The 23,728-nt window shown below is 39.6% G+C and overlaps 1 long non-coding RNA gene across 6 annotated transcripts in view; it reads left to right on the forward strand.

The window, feature by feature from the left end:
* LOC149128641 (uncharacterized) overlaps positions 1 to 23,728 on the forward strand; it is a 140,883-nt gene that overhangs the window by 52,591 nt on the left and 64,564 nt on the right. For all 6 annotated transcript variants that reach the window (XR_016222454.1, XR_016222453.1, XR_016222455.1 and 3 more), the window contains one exon: positions 21,192 to 21,326. This is a non-coding gene — a long non-coding RNA (uncharacterized LOC149128641). The remainder of the gene's footprint in view (positions 1 to 21,191; positions 21,327 to 23,728) is intronic.

The raw sequence follows: 23,728 nt of genomic DNA on the forward strand, positions 1-23,728 counted from the left end.
GCATCCAATTGGGAGTAAACCAGCAGATGGAAGATTCTCTCTCTCTCTCTCTCTCTCTCTCTCTCTCTCTGCCTCTGCTCTCTCTGTGTAACTCTGACTTTCAAATAAATAAATCTTTTCTTTAAAAGAGCTTATGCTTACGGGTAGTGGTCATGGAAAATGTATGGGACATTTTGCAGCAAGATTTTGGATGAATTTTCCAACTCCTGAACCTCTTAGAGATTAGAATAGACTTCTAATGCATAACTTCCTCTTATGCTTAATTAGGTTTTTGTTTTGAATTGTTTTGATGATAGAGCAAGGAATTCTGAGTTATAGACTTCCTATTTCAGAGACAGGAAAACACTGATGCCTGCATTATAATTAAATAATGCCTATCACCCTTTCTTAAGCAACAAATGATCACAGATTCTCTCTTTGCTGCTAATTAACGAGCATGGTGATTCTTCCCACCGTAACCACCTTCCCACCTACACTCCCTTCCCTCTCCTATTGACATGGAATGCCTTACATAGCTAGGGTGAACAGTTAACGCGCTTGGCCCTAGGTGTTCATACACTTCAACTCTGTGTAATTATTAATATGCCCTTTTCATGACCAAGCTTATGTCAGAACAACAAATTATATATTCACCTAATACTGAGAGTCATCAAATTGATTTCTATTTCCTTCTCTATTAGGCAGTTATTGAGAGGCAGAAATATTTATTTTGTATATCATTTATTTATTCAACTAAATGACTGTCAAGATGCTGAGTTTTAGTGTCAAAGCAAATATGTTTCTAGACCCCATGAAGTTTACAGTCTGGCAAGAAAGAGCAATCTACCCAAAGAATATTGTTTAACATAGTGAATGCTGGTGTGAAGTCAGTGGATAAAGATTTAAGTATTCTTAATCTAGCACCAACTCTAATCCCATGATCTCTAATTGAGAGAAGTAATCAGAAACACGGAACTCCATGTTACCCAGTTATCTCTTTAAATTTCTGCTTAAAAATAAAACATATCAAACAACAAAATACCTAGGAGTGCGTAATATTTATATACTACCTTGATATTAAAAGTAAGAAAAATAACCATGAAATAATAGCAACTTTGAATCTCCTTTGTTTTCTAGACAAGTTATAATCCTATGTGGTTCTTTATGGTAAATTATTACAGTAAATTATAGTAAATCATTACAGTAAATTATTACAGTAAATAATTACAGTAAATTATTTTTTAGGTACTCTTCATCTCTCTCACATTTTTCCCTTTGAGAAATCAGATTTTAAAAACTGAGACCCAAGACAAAAGAAAGATTTTTAAGCTAGTATTATATGTTGATTAGCTCTCTAAAAAAGATTTATTTATTTATTTGAAAGTCAGAGTTACACAGAGTAGAAGGGGAGAGAGAGAGAGAGATCTTCCATCTTTTGGTTCACTCACCAATTGGTCACAATGGCTGGAGCTGTACTGATCCAATGCCAGGAACCAGGAGCTTCTTCTGGGTCTCCCACACAGGTGCAGCTGCCCAAGGACTTGGGCCATCTTCCACCGCTTTCCCTGGCCATAACAGAGAGTTGGATTGAAAGCAGAGTAGCCGGGACTCAACCTCCACCCATATGGAATGTCAATGCTGGCAGTAGCTTTACCTGCTATGCCACAGTGCTGGCCCCTTGATTGGCCTTTAACTTAGACTTGTTAATGATATTAAAAAACACCATGTTTTTCTAAGCTCTTTCCATTCAGTTTCTACTTTGTAAACTCCAGATAATACTGGCCCCAGAATTAATCTAAGGTATAAATGATATGCTATAAGGCATTTAACCCCTTAACCTGTCTCCTTGAATACTCAGCTATGTAAGCTCTGTGTCCATTCTTCTGTCTCTGTACTAGATGAATAAAAAGACAGTGTAAAATGATTTGAAAAGAACTATAAGGGGTCGGCGCTGTGGCGCTGCTGCCAACTGGGGAGTGAACCAGCGGATGGAAAACCTCTCTCTCTCTCTCTCTCTGCATCTCCTTCTCTGTAACTCTGACTTCTAAATAAATAAATAAATCTTAAAAGAACTATAAACATCAATAAATCACAAATGAAAATTGTATTCTCAAAACTGGATATTAAACCGTGCCTTCTACACCTCTGTTAAAAGTTACATTCTATCATAGCCATTTATGATTTCTAGGGCCAAAGTAGTAAATAAGATTTTTCTGGAAGAGACAGAGGTTATGAGGGAGCCAGGATTTGGGGTCAGTTAGCAGCAGTGTCACTCTTTAAGATTTGATTCAGGAAAGGAAGAACAGCAACTGATCCTTGAGATTTTGGGGTGGGAAGGAAAGGAAGGAGGGACTTAACAAAAGCAAATGCCCTCTGGTTGTGGGCACCCGCCCCAGACTGCAGCCCTTGGGGAGGGCCAGCTGGTGTCTCTAGGGATGCTGCGGCCTGGACTCCATTTCCCAGAGTTCCCAGGAGCTCCGATGTATTCTGCCTTCCGAATGCCTGTGCACATGCGTGTGCTAGTGCCAGTCCGTGGGGCTCTGAGTTGGACCAGAGTGAGTTCATTCCCTGCTCAGGGTCAGCCCTGGGGGCTGTGCTGCTCCTTCTCTGGCATTTACTGCATCTCCTGCTCTGCACACGGGATCCCAGGCAGTTTCCGAGTGCTCACCCCAAGCCTGCCTCCTGCTGCTTCTTCCCTCTTCATCCTCCGCCTGTGGGTCCTACGTGCCAGGGACTCTCTTCCCTGCACTCCCCACTTCGCTCCCCGTGTGTCCGGAAGAAAGGGTACCTGCTCCCAGGACTTTCTGCTGCAGGTTTGGCATGCAGGAAGGGGCGGAGATGTGTGTGGGAGAAGGGTGGGTGCCTGGGCGCCAGAGATCATGGCAGTTTCCCCTGAGGTCAGGGCTGGGACCCGGGCTGCTCTGTCTCCCACCTCTGCTTCCCAGGCTCCCAGCACCCAGACTCTCCCTTGCAGAACCTCACCCAAACTGTCCTTAATGTACTTTATTTAGTGGTTACAGGAGAGAGAGGGCACCGTTCTGGGAACCTGCACATGCAGGGAAGGAAGGCGGAAAGACTCCCGCTCTCCACAGTTAAATAAGCTGGGTTCCCACTGTGGGTGGTCTCAGAATGCAGTCTGGCCAGGTCTCTTGATGTTTCCTGGGCTGGTTCCTGCAGGGTGGGGCTGGATGGCCTTCAGCAGGGAGCCTGGGGCAGCAGAGGGGTGGGAAGGAGGATCTGACTAGGATCTGCCCCACTGCTCTCATCCTGCACCTCATCTTCCTGGTGGGGTCCCCGCAGACACACCTGTTGGGTGTGGCCCTGAGTGTTCAGATTTTTCCCAGAGGGAGCAGTGTGAAGTGTGAATAGCTGCTTTGTGCATTGATCCCTCTCAAGTATTAATTATCAGATTTTTCCAATCTGGAATTTGAAGCTGTTACAGAAACCTGGGGTGGGAAAACTCCCTTCTTTCAAACAGGCACAGAGACAGTGGAGAATCCAAGGAGTTTATATTAATGGCCCTAGGCTCAACTGGAATGATTTCCTGAGAATTGAGCATCAAATTCAAGTTTCTTAGCTGTTACAGCATTGGTGAGTTTAAATGGCAGCCTACATGACTTAGGACCACATTTCCAATGGTCAGTGGGTCCAGTATGCTTGTAAAAGAGATGCCAGGGACAGATTTATTAGGACAGATTTATGACTGGAGTTTACAGAAGCAGAACTTAGGACATCTTCCCTCCCTAGAAAAGATTTCAGTGGGCAGCTGTTTCACTCGTTAATTGTGAGCATCCACTTTTAAAGGTTTGTGTTGGATGGGGTCCACTTCTCTTTCTTTGATGATTTATTTGGCTGCTTTTCATTTTCTGTCTTCAACTATTTCTTCTCCTGTTAGCAAGGCTGTCAACTGTTTTTACCTGCCACTGATCCCTTTGCAAAGTGAGAAGGGAACTAAAATCAATGCAAGTCTACTGTGTTGTCAATAACTGGAGCTACTTTTTTAAAGATTTATTTATTCATTTGAAAGAGTTACACAGGGAGGAGAGAGAGAGAGAGAGAGAGAGGTCTTCCATCCGATGGTTCACTCCCCAATTGGCAGCAACAGCTGGAGCTGTGGCAGTCTGAAGCCAGTAGCCAGGAGCTTCTTCTGGGATGAAGCTGTTTTTTAAAATAATTATTTATTTATTTGAAAGGCAGAATTACAGAGTGGCAGAAGCAGAGATAGATGGCTGGAGCTGTTTGGATCCAAAACCAGGAGCCAGGAGCTTTTTCCAGGTCTCATAGGTGGGTGCAGGAGATAGGGGATTTGGGCCATCTTCAACTGTTTTCCCAGGCCACAGCAGAGAGCTGGATGGGAAGTGCAGCAGCCAGGATCCCAACCGGCACCCATATGGGATGCTGACACTGCAGGCAGTAGGTTTACCCACTATGCAACAGTGCTGCCCACTAACTGGAGCTCTTTTAATCTGAGTTTGCATAAAGTGGAGAATTACAGCATCATAAATACAGATAAGTAACAGTTTTCCTCTGCCCAGTACTTTACAGTTACCCACTGATCCACTGAGAATCTTACATTCCACACTGTGTAATTAAGAAGGCCAGTTACTTGTCTTATTTTGGGTTCTGTGTTTAAACCCATGACATTTTTGACATGGGAGGATATTAGTTCTACAATTTCATAGAGACTGGTCTGTGGAAGCATCTATAGAAGTTATAACTGTGAGAGTGGTAAGAAAGAAGAGGGGAAGAAATAAGTGTCCCTTTCCCCCGACAGAGATGTCCGCAAGTGGAGTAGAAGATGTGTCCTTGAAAACTATGGCTGACTTTCTGGGACAAACTGTGTTTGAATGCTTCACATGTTCTGATAGAAAGGTATTGCCACCAGGTTATTACTATATTTATTTAGTTAGTTTTTAAAGATTTATTTATTTATTTGAAAATCAGAGTTACACAGAGAGAGAAGGAGAGGCAGAGAGAGAGAGAGAGAGAGAGAGAGGTCTTGCATCAGGTTCATTTCCCCAATGGCTTCATCATTGTGAACTTTGCTCAGTTCCTGACCTATACCTTTCCTTTAACCTAGTACTTTGCCATGTAGTAGCCCATGAAAACTGCAGACTGCATAAATGAATGAATACTTTGAGGGTTGTGATTTCTTAGAGGAACATCATGAGACAGAAGGAATAAAACAAAACAAAAGTATCCTCAGTATATAGAAGGTATACTGGTTTTGCAAGCCACAGAGAAGAGGAAGAAGAAGGAAAGTAGTGAGACTGGAAAGTATGTGGCAAAGGTAATAGGCACTGGTCAAGAATTTAACAAGCCCATTAGGAAAACATTAAGGTTTCCTTACTTCCATGTAGACTCTGCCCTCTAATGGTGAACAGGGTCCTCTAAACCCACTTGTTGCACAAATGAAAACCCAAGCATTGTCTTCTCCCACAGATGGAGTCTGCTATTGGTTTTGGTTTATATTTCCCTAATGGCTAGTGATATTGGGCATGTTCATATATGTCTTGACCATTTAGATTTCTTCTTCTGAGAAACATCTATTCTGATCATTGCCCATTTCTTAACTGTACATTTTGCTTCTTGTTTGGAGTTTTTCCAGTTCTATATATGTATGTTCTGGCTATCAATCGTTTGTCATATTCAGAGTTTTCAGTGTTTTCTGCCATTCTGCCCATTGTATCTTCACTCTGTTGATTACTTTGTTGTGAAGATGTATCTTAATTTGATATGCTCAAATTTGTATATTTTATTTTTGTTACTTGCGCTTTTGGAATCTTACCCAGAACTGTTGTCTATGCTAATGTTTTACAGTTTCTCATATGTTTACTTAGTTTTTGGTTTTATATTTAGACTTTTAATTCACCTTGAGTTGCTTTTACATAGTGTATGAGGTGTTGGGGCATATTTTCAGGCTTCTACATATGGATAATCACTTTCCTTTAAACCATTTGCTAAAGGGATTCTTCTTTCTCCTGTTTGTTTTATTTCCTTTGTTAAATAGGAGTTGCCTGTAGAAAAGTCAGTTTATTTCAGCTGCCTATTCTTTTCCATTGAACTATGTGTCTGTTTTTCCAACAGTGCTAACACTGCTTCTATTTTTTTAAGATTTATGTATTTATTTGAAAGGCCAGATGCTTCTTCCAAGTCTCTCATGTGGGTGCCAGCACCCAAGAACATGGGCCATCTTCCACCGATTTCCCAGGTGCATTAGTAGGGAGCTGGATTGGAAGTGGAGCACCTGGTCTCCTAGCAGCAATATATGGGATGCATGCACAGCAGGTCAAGGCTTTAACCCACTACGCCACAGCACCAAACCCTTCCTTATTTATTTCTGCTGTGATCTTTCATTATTCACTTTTTTCTACTGCCCTGCAACTTGACTCATTCCTGTTTTTTTCTGGGTCCTGGAGGATGGTAGTAGGTTGCTTCTGGGATATCTTTTTTGTGTTAGTAGATACTTGGTAATCTAAAATCATAGTTTTTAGTTTCTATATGTGTCTGCTAATCACAAGGACCTTCTAGATGACAGCAGAAAATGCTGGCAGAAATGAGGATATATTAATTTGCTAAGAAAATACCACAGAGAATATGATTTAAATCATGGAATTTTACTTCTCAGAGTTGTGAGGTTGAAAATATCAGATCAAGGTCCTAATAGGCTCATTTTTTCCAGAAGACTTTCTCCGATGAGGCAGACACATCTATCATTTGATCTGCTTAAAAGCACTTTCTTCAGGTAGAGTCATGTTGGTGGTTAGCACTTCAGTGTTTGAGTTTTAGGGAGGCACATTTCAGTCCATAACAGCAAAAGGGGGCCCTGTGGTCTACTTCAATGACAGCCATCTCTGCGGAGGACAGAAAGTATGAAATCAGCGTTAGGATTTCTCACAGTATTACTGTCAGTGCTATCTCCATCAAATGTGCATTCATGTATACACAAACAAAACTGCCTGTACACATAAACACATTCAACAGTGGAAATGCCTGATGGTTGTGTACAGGTAACATCAATATAATAATCCATAAGATGGCCTATTAGCAGGCATTAAAAAGAGAATTAGAAAGAATGACAACAAAATCTGCAGTTACCTATATTTATGTATATATGTATGATATTCAGTATTTATAGTTTCTAAAAGATGAATACTGATGTGTGGGAATAAAAGCTAAACCTTACCTTGCAATATTGCAGCCTAGTCTACATGAAAGATGTCTTCCTAAAACCTTTCACTGGGCCCACTCTGTGGCATAGTAGAGTAAGCATCCACCTGCAGCACCAGCATCATCCCACATGGGCACCAGTTTGAGTCCCTGCTTCTGCACTTCCAATCCAGCTTTTTGCTAATGGCCTAGGAAAGCACAGGACTGCATTACATATAGGAAAGATGCATTTAAAAATTATAAATCTAGTGCATTTTAGCAGAAGTTTTAACAAATACTTCTGATTTTCTCAGCATTATGTACTAAATAAATGACATAATGAGTCACTGTCAGATTTCTAGCTCTTTGACAGCCACTTATAATATTTAACAGCATTTTGAAATTTATTGCTAGTGTGTTTTTCTCAACACATGCACTGGATTTTACCAGTTTAGTGAACATGGAGTTGCCTATTATAGGATTTGCATTTCAATGGGTTTTCATGGCACATGTAATCAACATCTGCAAAGCCTCTAAAACACATAAACAATAACATGAATCAGTTTTTTTTTCTTAAAGATTTATTTATTTGAAAGAGTTGCACAAATAGAGGAGAGGTAGAGAGAGAGAGAGAGATAGACAGACAGACAGACAGAGACAGTGAGGTCTTCCATCTGCTGGTTTACTCCCAGTTGGCCGCAATGGCTGGTCTGTGTCGATCCGAAGCCAGGAGCTTCTTCCGAGTCTCTCACATGTGTGCAAGGCCCCAAGGACTTGGGCCACCTTCTACTGCTTTTCCAGGCCATAGCAGAGAGCTGGTTCAGAAGTGGAGCAGCCACGACTTGAACTGGCACCCATATGCCTTGCCAGCACTGCAGGCAGCAACTTTATCTGCTATGCCACAGCGCCAGCCCCGCATTGCATCTTTTTAAGATGATATGGATTTAAGTTCATGAAAAATTATTAGCAGAGTGGGAACTGATAGATATGGATGAAGCAGGATGGACTTGTTAGGAATGGTGATGTTAATTTTCTTATAAAATAAATAAATAAGAAATTAAATATGGTCAGACATAAATGAAGACTAAATTTTATTAGTGGTGATCCAGAAAACATTGATCTCAGGTCTTTTTCTTCTAGTGTTAAGTTTATATTTTTAAATGCATATTAAGTGAACAAATTTCATGTAATTTATATATACAGATTGAAGAGCAAACTGATAACATCCTACCCTATCTTCCCTTGGTCTCATATTTCCAACTCCCTCCTTCTTGTTTTATTTTCTTTTAATTTTTACAGCTGCATGCTTTGATTTTATTTTAGAATCACAAGCTTTAACCCTCTACAAAATAAAGAATTCAGCAAGTAGTAGCAGAAATATCAATGAGTATATGTTGTATACTCTATCAAAGAGTACAGAAAAGTGCTATGAACAATACTGAAATCTCAAAATGTCAATTTAACTCCTATGCTACTTTTTGTTGTCTATATATAAATTACCACCAGCCAGAGAAAACATATGGTATTTGTCTTTTGGGGACTGGCTTCTTTCATGAAGCATAATTGTTTCCAGTTCATCCATTTAGTTACAAAGGATAGGATTTCATTCTCAATTGTGGCTGAATAGTATTTTACACTGTATATATAGCTCATATTCTTTTTCCAGTCACCAGCTGATGGACATCTGGGTTGATTCCATGTTAGCTATTGTGAATTGAGCTGTAATAAACAAGAGGGTACAGATAACTCATGCCTATGCATATTCTATTTCATTTCATGTGGATAAATTCCCAGGAGTCAGATGGCAGGATCATATGGTATGTTTGTTTTCAGATTTCTGAGGAACTTTTATACTACCTTCCATAACGGCTGTACTAGCTTCATTCCCACCAACAGCAGGTTAGGGTACCTTTTTCTCTACCTCTCCAGCAGCCTTTATTGTTTGTTGACTTTTTCAAAAGAATTATTTATTTGAACGGTGGAGCTACATAGAGGGAGAGGCAGAGGCAGAGGCAGAGAGACATAAGTATTTTATCTCCTTGTTTATTCTCCATATAGCCCAACAGGTGGTGCTGGTCCAATCAGCAGCCAGAGTTAGGAGCATCTCCCTGGTCACCCAAGTGGGTGCAGGGACCCAGGCACTTGGGCCATCCTCCACTGCCCTCCCAGTCCAGAGCAGAAAGCTGGACTGGAACAGAAGCAACCGGGACCAGAACTGGCACCCATATGGGATGCTGGCTCCACAGGTGGAGAATCAACCCAGTGTGCCACAGCACTGGCCCCCATCAGCGATATTTTTCTATAGTTCTCTTTCTCCACTGTATCTTTTTCTAGTTTAAGAATTAAGGTGATGCAGGATTAATAGAAGGAGTTTGAGAGGATTGTCTCTCTTTCAATTGTTTTGAATAGTTTGAGAAGAATTGGAATTAGTTCTTTAAAAGTCCTGTAGAATTCAATAGTGAGGCTGTCTGATCCTGGACTTTTCCTTGTTGGGTGGGTCTTTATTACTCATCCAATCTCTGTCTTGGTTTTTGATTTGTTTAGCTTTTCTATGTGTCTTCATGACTCAATTTTGGTATATTGTGTATGTCCAGGAATCTGTTGATTTTTCCTCTAGGTTTTCCAATTTGTTAGCCATCACAACAGATGCCCACATCCTATATTGCAGCGCTAATCTGAGTTTTGGGTACTCCACTTCCAAATCAGTTTCACATTAATATCCCTGGGAAGCAATGGATGATAGCTCAAATTCTTTCATTCCTGTCATCTAATTTGGAGAACTGTAACCTAAATGGGGACTTGAGAACCTGGTCTTGCACAGTTGTAGCCATATAGAAAATGAACTAGCTGATTGGAGATCTCTCTGCTTCTCTTTCCTTCTTGCTTTGTCTCTGTGTCTCTCTGCCTTTTTTTTCATATTAAAATATTTAATTACTTATTTGAAAGAGTTACAGAGAGAGGGAGAGGCAGAAATCTTCTACCACCTAATTCATTTTTGAGATGACTTCAATAGCCAGAGTGTGGCCAGGTTGAAGCCAGGAGCTTTCCTCCGATGTGTGTGGCAGCATCCCAGGCACTTGGACCATCTTTCACTGCTTTTTCAGTCCATTAATAAGGAGCTGGATCAGAAATGGAATAGTTGGTGCTTGAACTGGTGCACATACAGGATGCCAATGTAATAGATAGCAGCTTTGTCCACTTCACCACAACCACCAGCTCCTCTTTCTGCCTTTCCAATAAATAAATCTTTTGAAAAAGAACTTAAGGTAGTAAAAGTCATCATGACTGAGCAATGGCAAATTTATTGAAGTGATCTACTTTCTAAAAGATCTATTTAAGAACTTGAAAGGCAGCACTAGAAAGAGAGAGTGGGAGAGATTGATCTTCCTCCTGGTTTGTTCACTCCTCAAATGGCTGCAATGACTGTGGCTAGGCCAGACTGATATCAGGAGCCAGGGGCTTCTTCCAGGTCTCTCACATGGGTGCAGGAGCCCCAATATTTGAGTCATCCTGTGCCGCTTTTCCAGACACGTTAGCAGGGAACTGGATCCGTTTGGAGCATTAATGTCTATGATACTCTCCTTGCAATTAAAGGATTTAGAATCCATTTCATTTATGGGTGGGCCAAGTACAACAGCTTCCAATTGTCCAAGGTTTGGATTAGATGGGTTCTGAGAATTTTTTTTAAATAGTTATTAATCATAACTCTCAGTTTAAGCTTTTCTTACCAAATTTTCATGTTTGATGATGTTTATATCTATGGGAAAATTGGGTCCTGGATTGCAACCAATGAAAGCATCCAGACTAACAGTAATAAGGTCAACAGTCAGCAGAATGATGTCCAGCTGAACTGAAATAGCTTTTCTTATTTGGTAGAGGGGTTGCCTCCTGCATTATACTGACATACAGACATAGACAGTAGATATTGGAGCCTGTCCCTTCTGCCAAATGGAGAATGCCACATTTTGGTACATCATATATATATTTATATATATATATATGTATATTATAATATATTATATAGTTCTTTATATAATATATTATATTATATATTATCATATATCATATTATATTATATATTTCTATATATAATATAGAATTACATATAATTATTATAAATATATGAGATATAATTATTATATATAAATTTATTATTTATATACAAATATATAATTATTTCTGATCCAGCTCCTTACCAATGGATTGAAAAAGCAGTGAAAGATGGTCCAAGTGCCTGGGTTGCTGCCACACACATTGGAGGAGAAGGTCCTGGCTTCAACCTGGCCACACTCTGGCTATTGAAGTAATCTCCATAATATATATATATATATTATATATATAGTACATATAATAAATTATATAATATTACCTGTTTTTTTTTCATTTTCAATTCTCTTTATATACAGAAGATCAGTTTAGCATACATTAAGAAAATATTTCAACAGTTTGCTCCCACACAGAAACATAAAATGAAAAATAATTGATGGTTTTTAGTCTCTTAGTAGAGTTCTTTGGATCCTCTAAGAATCATATCATCTGCAAAGAGGGATAGTTTGACTTCTTCCTTCTTGATTTGTATTCCTTTAATTTCTTTTTCTTTCTGATGGCTCTGGCTAAAACTTCCAGAACTATGTTAAATAGCAGTGGTGAGAGTGGGCATCCCTGTCTGGTGCCAGATCTCAGTGGAAATGATTCCAACTTTTCCCCATTCAATAGGATGCTGGCCGTGGGTTTTTTTCATAAATTGCTTTGATTATATTGAGGAATGTTTCTTCTATACCCAATTTGCTTAGAGTTTTCATCATGAAAGGGTGTTGAATTTTATCGAATGCTTTCTCTGCATCAATTGAGATAATCATATGGTTTTTCTTCTGCAGTCTGTTAATGTGGTGAATCACATTGATTGATTGGCGAATGTTGAACCATCCCTGCATACCAGGGTTGAATCCCACTTGGTCTGGGTGGATGATTTTCCTGATGTGTTGTTGTATTCTATTGGCGAGAATTTTATTGAGGATTTTTGCATCTATGTTCATCAGGGATATTGGTCTATAATTTTCTTTCAGTGCTGCATCTTTCTCTGGCTTAGGGATTAAGGTGATGCTGGCTTCATAGAAAGAATTTGGGAGGATTCCCTCTTTTTCGATTGTTCTGAATTGTTTGAGAAGAAATGGGATTAGTTCTTCTTTAAATGTCTGGTAGAATTCAGCAGTGAATCCATCTGGTCCTGGGCTTTTCTTTGTTGGGAGGGCCTTTATTACTGTTTCAATTTCTGTCTCAGTTATGGGTCTATTTAGGTTTTCTATGTCTTCATGGTTCAATTTTGGTAGCTTGCATGTGTCCAGGAATCTATCCATTTCTGATAGATTTTCCTGTTTGCTGGCATACAGGTCCTTGTAGTAATTTCTGATGAGTCTTTTTATTTCTGTGGTGTCTGTTGTTACGTTTCCTTTTTCACCTCTGATTTTATTGATTTGGGTCTTTTCTCTTCTTTTTTTAGTTAGTTGGGCCAAAGGGGTGTCAATTTTGTTTATTTTTTCAAAAAAACAGCTCTTTGCTTGGCTGATTTTTTTGTAATGTTTTTTTGGATTCAGTCCTGTTAATTTCTTCTCTGATTTTAATTATTTCTCTTCTCCTACTAGATTTGGGTCTGGTTTGCTGCAGTTTTTCTAGGTCCTTGAGATGTGCTGAAAACTCATTTAATTTGGTTTCTTTCCAAATTCTTGATATAGGCCCCTATTGCTATAAACTTGCCTCTCAATACTGCTTTTACCATATCACATAAGTTTTATATGTTGTGTTGTTATCCTCACTTACTTCCAGAAAGTTTCTGATTTCTCTTTTGATTTCTTGAATGACCCAGTGTTCATTCAGGAGCATATTGCTCAGTCTCCATTTGTTTGCATACTTTCTGGGGTTTCCTGAGTTGCTAATTTCCAGCTTCATTCCGCTGTGGTCTGAGAAGCTGCATGGTATGATTCTAATTGTTTTAAATTTGCTGAGACTTCCTTTATGACCTAGTATGTGATCAGTCCTAGAGAAGGTTCCATGCACTGCTGAGAAGAATGTAAAAGCTTTAGATATAGGATTGAAAGTTTTGTAGATATCTGTTAGATCCATTTGGGCAATAGTGTCAATTAAATCTGCTGTTTCCCAGTTGATCTTCTGTCCAGATGATCTGTCTATTTCTGAGAGTGGAGTATTGAAGTCCCCCAGTACTATTGTATTGGAATCTAAATCTCCCTTTAAGTCCCTTAACATATCTTTTAAATAGACCGGTGCCCTGTAATTAGGTGCATACACATTTATAATAGTTATATCTTCCTGTTGAATTGAACCCTTAATCATTATATAGTGCCCCTCTTTGTCTCTCATCAGTTTTTGTATTAAAGTTTATTTTGTCTGATATTAATATGGATACACCTGCTTTTTTTGGTTTCTGTTGGCATGGAATATCTTTTTCCAACCTTTCACTTTCAGTCTGCATGCCTCTTTGTTAGAGAGATGTGTTTCTTGTAGGCAACAAATAGTTGGGTGTTGTTCCTTAAGCCAATCAGCCAATCGGTGTCTTTTAACTGAAGAGTTAAGTCCATTAACGTTTAATGTGACTATTGATATGCAGTGACTTTGCCCTGCCATTTTCCCGGAGATATTTTCTAGTATATGCTTTGAGCTTCCCATGCTCTTTTACTGGTAGGTGTTCTTCCTTTACCTTCTTTCATATTGATGGCTGTGTTTCTGTGTTTCTGAGTGAAGCACATCTTTAAGTATCTTTTGCAGGGCCAGACGAGTGGCAGCAAAATCTTTCAATTTCTGTTTGCTATGAAAGGTCTTTATTTCACCTTCATTCACAAATGAGAGCTTAGCAGGATATAATATTCTGGGCTGGCAGTTTTTCTCTCTTAGCACCTGTGCTATGTCTCGCCATTCGCTCCTAGCTTATAGGGTTTCTGATGAGAAGTCTGCTGTGAGTCTGATTGGAGATCCTCTGAGAGTAATCTGATGTTTCTCTCTTGCACATTTTAGGATCTTTTCTTTATGTTTCACTGTGGTGAGTTTAATTACCACGTGTCGTGGTGAGGATCTCTTTTGTTCATGTTTATTGGGGTTTCTATGAGCTTCCTGTACTAGGATGTCTCTGTCCTTCTCCATACCCGGAAAGTTCTCTGCTAGTATCTCACTAAAAAGGCCTTCTAATCCTTTCACTCTCTCCATGCCTTCAGGAACTCCTAGAACTCCAATGTTGGTGTTTTTAATAGTATCCTGTAGATTCCCAACAATATTTTTTAGATTTCTAATTTCCTCTTCTTTTCTTTGGTTTGACTGTATCCTTTCCTGTTCTCTGTCTTCTAAGTCCGATATTCTCTCTTCTGCTTCCCCCATTCTGTTTTTAAGGCTCTCTAATGTGTTTGTCATTTGATCTATTGAGCTCTTCATTTCATTTTGATTTCTCTTCACTATCACACTTTCCTGTTCCACTAGTTTCTGCATTTCATTTTGATTCTTCCTTAAAATTTCATTTTCACAAGAGAATTTTTCAATCCTGTCCAATAAGGATTTCTGTAGTTCAAGGATTTGCTTTTGAAAACTTCTAAATGTTCTTATCATAAATTTTTTGAAATCCGTATCTTGCATTTCTTCTATCTCATCATCTTCAGAATCTTGGCTTGGGGTGTTTTGTTTATTTGGAGGTGTCATAGTGTCATCGTTGGTCTTGTTCCCTCGATTTCTGTGTTTATTGCTTGGCATGGTTAATTCTTTTTCCCTCACTGTGAGGTGTTTTTTTTTATACTGTGTCCGTGTTAAGTGGACTACCTGCTGTTGGAGGAGCCTTGGAGGCTTGAGATGGGTGTGGCCTGAGAGCTCTGCTTGGTTCTTCAGGGTTACAGGTGTGCAAAGTGACACCCTCAGGTTATGCATGGTAAATCTCTCTTCATTTATTTATTTATTTATTCATTTATTTTATTTTATTTTATTTTTTATTCAGGATGTAAGTAATACTGCAAGGCTGAGCAGAATGGATGGTATCTAGCTTCCGATCTCTGGCTTCTACCCAAAGAGTCTGTGCAGGCTCCGTTTCTCCTGCGGCTTCCACTGGGTTGCCTATGCTACTGAATTGTAGCCTTAACTCTCCTCTTTTATTATGTATATCCCAGCTCTTTGTCTCTTGCTTGCCTTTGCAAGGTCGGGGGAGAGAGGAACTTGTCTGTACCAGTACACCCCCACCTTTTTTTTTTCCTTCTCTCCTGTAGTCAGTCTGTTGAACTTTCCCGCTTCAAAGCCCGCTTCCCTCTAAAATTCTGTCTGCCGTTTCCCCACCAATGTCTCCAGTTACTGAGCTCACCTCCGCTTCCATCGCCGATGTGTGGACTCGGAGCCCTGGGCATCCCTCCTCTCCCCGCTGGTGTCTGTGTCACATTGACCCCCCTTCCTGCACTGGCGCTCAGATTCTGCGGCTCCCACGGTTCGGCTTCCGTGCGGTGGGTGACCCTTCTGTCCCAGTACGTCCTCTGAGTCACAGCCACTAGCTCCGGAAGAGTTTCCTCTGCAATTTTTTTCCTGATCCTTTTACTGAGGCTACTGTAACTCTGCTTTTATTAAACTAAATTTTCCCGGACTATCGGTGCATGCCCTCACTATTCCACCATCTTGGATATTATCTGTTTATAATTATTATATATTAAAAGGAAACCTGTTAAAGTGAAATGAACACTATGAGAAACGGTGACTTGATCAGCCCTTGCCCTGACTGTTGATGAACAACTTAACACGTTATCCCTCTCAGTATTTCTGTTGTTTATTTGTTCTACTTAATATTTTTGGTTGAATACTGTAATCAATACACAGTTATTCTCAAGTGTTGAAACTTAACTGAAAAGTGATCTCTGTTAAATATAAGAGTGGGAGTAAGAGAGGGAAGAGATGTGCAATTCGGGACATGCTCAAGCTGACTTACCTCAAACGATAGAATATATATGAATATATTTATATACATGCAAATATAAATAAATGTACATATATATAGAATTTATTTATTTATTTGACAGGTGTACTTACAGACAGTGAGAGGAAGAGACAGAGAGAAATGTCTTCCATATGCTCATTTACTCCCTAATGACTGCAATGTCTGGAGCTGGGCCAATCTGAGCTAGGAGCTTCCAGGTCTCCCACATTTTGGCAGGGAGCAAAGCACTTGGAACAGCTTCTACAGCTTTCCCAGGCTATTGCAGAGAGCTGGATGGGAAAAGGAGAAATGGGGACTAGAACTGGTACACATATGGGGTACCAGCACTGCAGGTAAAGGATGACACCACTGCACCACAGTGCTGGCCCCAATCTATCCTTTATTAAGGTGATCTCAGTAATCATGTTCAGGTATTGCTGTCCTATATTCATGGCCAAAGTCCTAGCAGACAACATGATTTGGAGAATCAAAAGCACAAGGTGTGTAGGAGACTTCATTTCTCATACAGCACAGTTAATAACAAGGTTCCAAGAGGGGAAATTACTTGCATCTTTGAGAACAAATGGACATCACAGGTGATCTAAAGAATTCAGAAGGTTTGTGAGACCCTAGAGTGAAAAAGTCACTGGGAGCACAAGGACAGTGCTTAGAGTTTATTTTGATGGATTTTAGCCCCTTTCATTGGAGGGAGGCCCAAAGAAGCTGGACTGATTTGTAAACCTCAGAAGTGTCTTTTCAAGGTGAAGGCAAACTGAGACTGCGGGGTTTTTGGAAAAACTTTGAATAAAACACATTTGCCACACTTTGTTAAGACACATCATTTATCTATTGATTTTCATCAGATCTTTTAACATTAGGTATAAGGTACAGTGGACATGGTGGATGGCATATAGGAATATGATTTTAGTAATATATCATGAGGTGCTTTTTTTTTTTACTGGATTTAGCAGGTAAAATTGGGCTACCTAATGGGATATAGCTGGAATAATCACCTTTTTGTTAAATAAATCTGAGGTAATAAATGTTAGTGTATGAAGACATTGAGTTTTCTTTTATTGGGCCTTCTTGATTATTTTAATCTGGGATCTGCGAATTCTCATGTTCTCTAGGCAAGTTGTAACTGAAAAACTTTATTTTATTCCTCATCATGTTGGATCAACTCTGCTGCTTCTGGGACTTTTTTAGTACATCTGACAATTGGAAATTTAGACAATAGTATAGTTAAAATGAGATGTACCAAGTAAAATATTTATTTTTATTCTGATACATATTTTGGAATTCTTCTAAAATTCCTATTGAGTATCCTTGTTAAATTTAGTTGCATCCCAGGTTAAGACTTATTGGAGGCAGTCGCCATGGCTCAATAGGCTAATCCTCCACCTGTGGCTCAGGCACACCGAGTTTTAGTGCTGGTGGGAGCACCAGATTCTGTCCCAGTTGCTCCTCTTCTAGTCCAGCTCTCTGCTATGGCCCAGGAGTGCAGTGGAGGATGGCCCAAGTGCTTGGGCCCTGCACCTGCATGGGAGACCAGGAGGAAGCACCTGGCTCCTGGCTTTGGATCAGCACAATGTGCCGGCCGCAGCACACTGGCCGCAGCGGCCACTGGGGGGTAAAGCAACAGAAAAAGGAAGACCTTTCTCTCTGTCTCTCTCTCTCACTGTCCACTCTGCCTGTCAAAATAAAAAAAAATTTTTATAAAAAGACTTATTGCAGCCACTCTAGTGATTATACCCATGAAACTTTGTTAATAAATGCAAATAGAACCTGGGAAAATTGATGTTTATCTTATGCTGTAGAGACTTAAGATTGAACATCTTTTTTATCTTTTTTAATTATATAATTTAAAAACAAATTTTAATTTTTTTTTGACTTTACTAAGCCACAGCTCTGGTCCCATTAATATGTCTTAACAATGTTTTTTCCTCTCGGACTTATCTCTATTGTTTCAGTTAACTGCATGCCTTTTCTTTACATTCAGATTCTCTCCGCTGTCAAAGCTTATTCATCTTAATTCTGTTGTTCCTATTTCCCTCCCTTTTATTCTGTCCCTAGGCTAATTGAGGTCATGATTCTCCATTCCTTCTGTGTGGTGTCACAGTAGCCTTGAAGTGTTGTTTTTCTCTTCTGATTTCTAAAGAAAGAAATTATGTATTCCCCCAGTTTAGATATTTTAATAATTCATTCTAAAACAAAGGTTAAATGTTCTTAATTTGACAAGAATTTTCAGGGCCAGCAGTGTGGTGTAGTGGGTAGAACCACCACTTGCAGTGCTGGCATCTCATATAGATCCAGCTCTCTGCTATAGCCTGGGAAAGCAGTAGAAGGTGGCCCAAGTCCTGGGCCCCTGCACCCATGTGAGAGACCTGGAAGAAGCTCCTTGCTCCTGGCTTTGGATCGGCACAACTCTGGCCATTGCAGCCAACTGGGGAGTGAACCAGTGGATGGAAGACCCCTCTCTCTTCTCTGCCTCTCTCTGTGTAACTCTGACTTTCAAATAAATAAATAAATCTTTTAAAAAAGAATTTTTTCTAATTTTAGATTTGTTCTACTTCATTGCCACTTCAGGATGTGTGTAAGGAGTGCATATCCAGTTATTCTATTTTGGATTTTTGGGATTTTGTGTTAGCTCTGCTGTCTATTCATTTTTCTCGAGCATTGGTGATATCTTCTCCTTAGTTGTATTAAGAGAGAGAGCAATAGCCCTCATGTCTTTTTAGGTAAGTAAGACATATTAAAAACAGAGCATTCAGTATACATTCTTAGTATTTTGACTTGTTCAATTGGTTTTCCTGACCTCCCTTGGATATTCTTGGTCTCTGCTGTACAACTTTCTATACTCATTAATTCTTTGATATTCCCAAATCCAGAAAATGAATGATTCAACAGCTGTGTTCCTGTATTTGCTGGGACTCAGGGTAAGAAGCAATGTGGAGATGTTCAGGAATCTAAAGTTACATGCGACATAGCAAAGCAAATCATTTCCTATACAAAGTGACTGGGAAATCCAGAATCTTTTGCACACTATATTGGATCCTGAACTATTACTGAACTATTCAGTAAGATTTTAATGTATTTATTTTCTGTGTGTGTGTTTGTATTTCTAAGTAAACTCTGCTGGGCTACTTAACATTAACGTGTATTGCAGAATTCTTTCATCAGTTTTTACTTTTAAAAAGTTTCTCTTTCAGTTTTATGGGAGAGGGTAGAAGTTTTCTGCTATGTAACTGAAAATTCATTCATTCATTAAAGTTAAAAATATTTGTTGGAAATTGGTGGAATACTATTAATTCTCATGTGATTTGCATGAAACTAAATACATTCTCTATTTTGTTTTGCTTAACATTTCTGCATGTGTGGACTTCTTTTTTCCTTATTGCCCCAAATCCCTTTGTGTATTGGGATGGCAAATGGGTTTTACACTGGACAAAACATGTTATTTTGGCAAAGAAGTTCTTAGCCTTCCTGCTTCAAGTATTCAAATATTACATTAGAAATCAGTATATTTGTATACTGTACAAATGTCCTTCATACAATTTTGTAATATTCTGGGATGGGAGAGGGAGCAGGAAATAGGAGGGTTATGGGTGGGAGGGAAGTTATGGGGGAGGGGAAGCCACTGCAATCCAAAAGCTGTACTTTGGAAATTTATATTTCTTAAATGAAAGTTAAACAATTTTGTAATCTTCACCTTCCTTTTATTTAGTCCTTTTTTAAAAAAGATTTATTTATTTTACTTGAAAGTCAGAGTTACACACACAGAGAAGGGGAGAGAGAGAGAGAGAGAGCAGTCTTCCAACCGCTGGTTCACTCCTGATTTGGCCACAATGGCTGGAGCTGTGCCGATCCAAAGCCAGGAGCCAGTAGCTTCTTTTGGGTCTCCTATGCAGGTGCAGGAGCCCAAGGGTCTGGGTCATCCTCTACTGCTGGATAGTAAGTCTTACTTGCCTAAAAAGCTGGATAGTAATTTGAGTAGCCAGGACTTGAACTGGCACCCATGTGGGATGTCGGCACTGCAAGCCACAGCTTTACTTGCTATGCCACAGCATCGGCCCCTTTATTCTTATGACTATTGCTACGCTATGGGAATTTATAATTGATAATGCTGAACAATTGAAACTGTCTTATTTACAATTGTAGTACTGGATATGGCAGTTTTACTTGAAGTAAAGTATGTAGCCTGCTTATTGTATGATTTTTGGTAAAGCATGCATTTATATGTAAAGCAGATCTGTTAATCATTTAAAAGTGAATTATCATGATTACCCAGATATAAAGAATGCAATATGTGCTAATGAGTTAGCAGTCACAGACATTTAGAATTAGAGGGATTTTAGAACCTTTTCAATACTGCAGTTTTTATGAAAAACTAATAAATTTTATTTGACAGGTAGAGTTATAGACAGTGAGAAAGACAGAAAGGTCTTCCTGCCATTGGTTCACTCCCCAAATGGCCACCACAGTTGGAGCTGTGCCTATCCAAAGCCAGGAGTCAGGTGCTTTCTCCTGGTCTCCCATGCGGGTGCAGGGCCCAAGCACTTGGGCCATCCTCCACTGCCTTCCCGGGCCATAGCAGAGAGCTGGACTGAAAGAGGAGCAACCAGGACTAGAACGCTTTGCCCAGATGGGATACCAGCAGAGTTACACAGATAGTGAACAAGAGGAAGAGAGAGAGAGAGAGGTCTTCCCTCTGCTGGTTCACTCCCAAAATGGCCTAAAAGGTCAGAGATATGCCAATCTGAAGCCAGGAGCCAGGACCTCTTCAGGGTCTCCCATGCAGATTCAGGGGGCCCAAGGACTTGGGCCAACTTCCTACTGCTCTCCCAAGCTCTAGCAGAGAGCTGGATGGAAAGTGGAGCAGCCGGGACTTGAACCGGCCTCCATATGGGATGCCCACACTGCATGCAGTGGCTTTACTGGCTACACCACGGCGCTGGCCTCAAGACAATGCTCTAAAATGATGCATTAATTATTCCCAAATATTGAAAAGTGGCATGGTACACATTTGAATGTGTTGTTTTGTACTAGTTGTAGAAACAGTTTAAAATATATTTATATTTAAAAATGTAAGCTTTGATCTAAAGTATTACTTTCCCTTAAGGTGCCTGTTTGGAAACTGAGAGATCGTTGAAGTCTATCTTGAGTACAACTGATATTATCCAAGCCTCCTTTATCACATGAGGATGCTAAATGCCAAGGCCCAGAGAAGTAAAGTGAATTGTTCAAGGTCACATAGGTAAGTTGTAGCAGGGATAATTCTGTATTAGAATTAGGTATCCTGATACATAGGCCACTGTTCTGTCAATTTAGTACTCCTTCTGGAGTTAAAGATTCTAAGTTGTGGAAAATTAAGTTTGGAAATTTAGTGGTTGCTATGTTGTTATGGTGAGAAATTTCTGTGTATAGCTATGAGTTGCTTAAATTTTATTCAATATATTTTCTAGTATGTTTGCTATTTATTTGAAATGTATAACAAATAGCTTCATCTATTTGCCAAAAGAAGTTTTTAAAGATTTATTTATATTATTTGAAAGTCAGAATTACACAGAGAGAGAAGGAGAGGCAGAGAGAGTGGTCTTCCATTCACTGGTTCACTCCACAGTTGGCCTCCATGGCTGGAGCTGTGCCGACTAGCAGGCAGGAGCCAGGAGCCTCTTCCTGGTCTCCTATGCAGGTTCAGGGGCCCAAGGACTTGGACCATTTTATAGTGCTTTCCCAGGCCATAGCAGAGAGCTGGATAGGGAGTGGAGCAGCCAGGTCTTGAACTGATGCCCCTATGGAATACCAGCACTGCAGGTGGCAGCCTCACCCACTATGCCACAGTGCCAGCCCTTGCCAAAAGAATTTATAGAAGCTATTACATATATACACTTAACAATTATTTAGTTACTTGACACGAACTATCCCTGCATATTTGAAAATTTTGAATGGTATCACTTGGGTTTTAAGACTGTTTTGTTTTTTTGTTTTTTTTTTTTTTCAGGAGTGTACTTTATTTTTTTTTCTTTTTTTTTTTAACTTTTATTTAATGAATATACGTTTCCAAAGTACGAATAATGGATTACTATGGCTTCCCCCCCATACCGTCCCTCCCACCCACAATCCTCCCCTTATCCACTCCCTCTCCCCTTCCATTCACATCAAGATTCATTTTCGATTATCTTAATATACAGAAGATCAGCTTAGTATACATTAAGTAAGGATTTCAACAGTTTGCTCCCACACAGAAACATAAAGTGAAAAATAATAGATGATTTTTTTTTAATGATGATGAAATCAGATCAGACCTATTGTCATGTTTAATCCCAGTGAGAGTCAAGTTGGGAGTTGATAATTTCTTTTCTTTTTTTTTTTTTTACAGAGGATCAGTTTAGTATGCATTAAGTAAAGATTTCAACAGTTTGCACCCCCATAGAAATACAAAGTGAAATATATTATTTGAGTACTCGTTATAGCATTAAATCTCAATGCACAGCACATTAAGGACAGAGATCCTACATGAGGAGTAAGTGCACAGTGACTCCTGTTGTTGACTTTACAAATTGACACTCCTGTCTATGGCATCAGTAATCTCCCTATGCTCCAGTCATGAGTTTCCAAGGCTATGGAAGCCCCTTGAGTTCTCCGACTCTTATCTTGTTTAGACAAGGTCATAGCCAAAGTGGAGGTTCTCTCCTCCCTTCAGAGAAAGGTACCTCCTTCTTTGAAGACCTGTTCTTTCCACTGAGATCTCACTCACAGAGATCTTTTGCCAGAGTGTCTTGGCTTTCCATGCCTGAAATACTCTCATGGGCTTTTCAGCCAGATCTGAATGCCTTTAGGGCTGATTCTGAGGCCAGAGTGCTGTTTAGGACATCTGCCATTCTATGAGTCTGCTGAGTATCTCACTTCCCATGTTGGATCACTCTCCCCTTTATTTATTCTATCGGTTAGTGTTAGCAGGTACTAGACTTGCTTATGTGCTCCCTTTGACTCTTAGTCCTTTCATTATGATCAATTGCGAACTGAAATTGATCACTTGGACTAGTGAGATGGCATTGGTACATGCCACCTTGATGGGATTAAATTGGAGTCCCCTGGTATGTTTCTAACTCTACCATTTGGGGCAAGTCAGCTTGAGCATGTCCCAAATTATATATCTCTTCCCTCTCTTATTCCTACTCTTATGTTTAACAGGGATCACATTTCAGTTAAATTTCAACACTTAAGAATAACTGTGTATTAATTACAGAATTAAATCAGTCATATTAAGTAGAACAGACAAAAAAAACTACTAAGAGGGATAATGTATTAAGTTGTTCATTAACAGTCAGGGCTATGCTGATCAAGTCACCGTTTCCCATAGTGTCCCTTTCACTTCAACAAGTTTCCTTTTTGGTGTTCAGTCAGTTGTCACCGATCAGGGAGAACATATGGTATTTGTCCCTTTGGGACTGGCTTATTTCACTCAGCATGATGTGTTCCAGATTCCTCCATTTTGTTGCAAATGACTGGATTTCGTTGTTTCTTACTGCAGTATAGTATTCTAAAGAGTACATATCCCATAATTTCTTTATCCAGTCTACCGTTGATGGGCATTTAGGTTGGTTCCAGGTCTTTGCTATTGTGAATTGTGCTGCAATAAACATTAGGGTGCAG

Source organism: Oryctolagus cuniculus, chromosome 1 (genome assembly GCF_051225735.1).
Source record: "Oryctolagus cuniculus isolate XC-2025 breed Fujian yellow rabbit chromosome 1, ASM5122573v1, whole genome shotgun sequence".
Taxonomy (NCBI): Eukaryota; Metazoa; Chordata; class Mammalia; order Lagomorpha; family Leporidae; genus Oryctolagus; species Oryctolagus cuniculus.